The 2,488-nt window shown below is 38.6% G+C and overlaps 1 protein-coding gene across 9 annotated transcripts in view; it reads right to left on the bottom strand.

Moving 5' to 3' along the window:
• CSNK1G3 (casein kinase 1 gamma 3) overlaps window positions 1–2,488 on the bottom strand; it is a 151,809-nt gene that overhangs the window by 15,326 nt on the left and 133,995 nt on the right. The window lies entirely within an intron of this gene.

The raw sequence follows: 2,488 nt of genomic DNA on the forward strand, positions 1-2,488 counted from the left end.
ATATATGTATATACATATATATATATATGGATATATACATACACCAAAAGGTTATATAGTGAGAAACAAAATTAAGTATTTAAATTAGAAAGCTAAAATTATGCACTTGTACATAACTGAATATAATGTCTAGCAGTTTATTAAAATAAAGGTCCTCCAAAATGGGCATTTCAACTTCCTTCCTTTCCATATTGGATTCCTGTCTTCTGTCACTTCCCCTCTAGTTTTTAAGCTAACTTCTTTGCTTACATCTCAATCAGTTCCTTCTTGTATAGCTGTCTCCTTTAGGACCTTACTACATCATGAATTACTTCCCTAGAAAACTTCAGTATTGCTCCTTCTGACAGATCCTTCACATCAATCTGCAATTATGCTTTGGTCTACATTTCATAATGTTCAATTAAATAGACAGCAACACCATTCTCCACTTGTTCAAGCCCGCAATGCAGGAGTCACTGTGATTCTTCTTTGACTTAACCCACACCTAATCCACCAGCAGGCCCTTCCCCAAGCATATCCCATATCTAACCAGGTCTCACCATCTCTATTACTCCTGTCACTCCAGTCAAGGCCACGGGACCTCTAATGTGAATAACAGCAAAAACCTATTTACTGGTCTTCAGCTTTTACTTGCCCCCCAAAATATACGGTCCACACAAAATCCAGAGTGCTCCTCCAAGATGCAAATCAGATCAGGTAAATTTCCTGCTTAAAACTCTCCAACTATGAACTTCCCATTTCACTCAAAATACAATCCATACTCCTTACTCCAGTGGATAGAAGTCCTCGTGACCTGATGCCCGCCTACCTCCCAATTTCACACCGCCTTCCCACTGACTTGCTGACCTCCATCCAATATGTCCAGCTTCTTCTCACCTTAGGACCTTGGCATTATCTAGCCACTGCTTAGAATCCTCTTCCTTACTGGCTATCTTATCTTTCAGATTTCAGAGAAAATCCTGAAGACAGGCCTCTCCTTCACACAACCTGAACTGTGCAGGCACACACAGCTTTTTATGTTACATCCAGTTGTCAGCTCTTCACACAGTCTCTATCAGTGTCAATGTTTTCATTTCTTTGCTTACTTCTTGTCTCCTGACAGACACTCCTGCCTCCACTGAAATTAAGCTCCACAACAAAAGAAAATTTGTCTTGTTCCTTGCTATATCTGACACAGAATAGGCACTCAATAAATACTTGTTGAAATAAATGAATATATACATGCATAAATGAAATCCTAAAACAGGACAGAAATCATAGCAAAATCCTAAATTCTTCTCAAAATCTCTTGGTCTTGCAAATTTCATTTTATTGTCCTATTTCTTCCTTTCCCCTTATCACTAAACTTTTAAAATATATATATAACTTGCTACTTCCATTTTTATCAAATTTGCCATTCATTTCTTCCCTAACTCTTTGTCATCTGTTTTCTATTCCTACATCAGAACACTAAGAAGACTCCCTTGATAGTTACCAAAGAGTCCTAGAACCTGTGTTCAATGACCTTTGTCCAGTCCTCATTTGCCTGTCCCTTTCTGTATCACCTGGCACCAGCTTATCACTCTGGAGTAAGATGGGTCCAGACTCAAAACTTATCTGTATTTATCAGTATCCTGGGAAAGATAACTTACCTTGCTTAGACCTCAGTATTCTCAACGATGACATGAGAAATGGTAGTACTGATTTAACAAGGTTGATATGAGGATGAAATGAAATCAGTACATAATTATCAATATACAATGCACTATATATACACACACAAGAGTGTATATATTATACATTCACATGTACAGATACATATGACATATAGCAAGAGCTCAATAAATGGTGGCCACCATTATGGCTATCAGTTTCACCTATGTTTGGGATTTCAACTACACTACCTCTATGGAAAGGGTTCCCTGAGCCCAACCCCTCCACCACGTCTTCAGTTAGCTGAACCGTGTTTGGCTCCACGAACAGTATTCCCAAGACGAAATTTACATAGTTCCTCTTAAATCTATTGTTCTTCCTACAGTTCTTACTTCAGGTAACATCCTACCATCAACTCAGACTTCCAAGTTCAAAATCTAAGAATCACCTCTGATGTTTCCCCTACCCATGGTCTAATCTCTTTATGAGAAAAAGGAAGTCAACATGTTAAAGGCATGGGCAGCTGAGATGACCGCTAACTGTCAGAGTTCGGAGTGCTATTTATAGAACCTCATCTTTTTAAAACTGAAACGAATTCAGAAGTTCTTCCTCAGAGTCTGCGATGTGCCAGCCACTATAGATGCTAGGAATACCACAGAAAAGAAGACGTATGTTCTGCCCCTATGGACCTGATATTCCAGTATGAAAAAATACAGGCCCTCCCCCAACTGTAAGGAAAGTAACTAAAAGTTAACTAATATATTTGAATTTATTTAATTATGGAAATCCGGTTTTCATCCTATGGCTGAAAACATGCAGAACCGCCTTGAACATCTTGAGAAGCAATCCGAGGGAA

Source organism: Tupaia chinensis, unplaced genomic scaffold, assembly GCF_000334495.1.
Source record: "Tupaia chinensis unplaced genomic scaffold, TupChi_1.0 Scaffold144806_1, whole genome shotgun sequence".
Taxonomy (NCBI): Eukaryota; Metazoa; Chordata; class Mammalia; order Scandentia; family Tupaiidae; genus Tupaia; species Tupaia belangeri.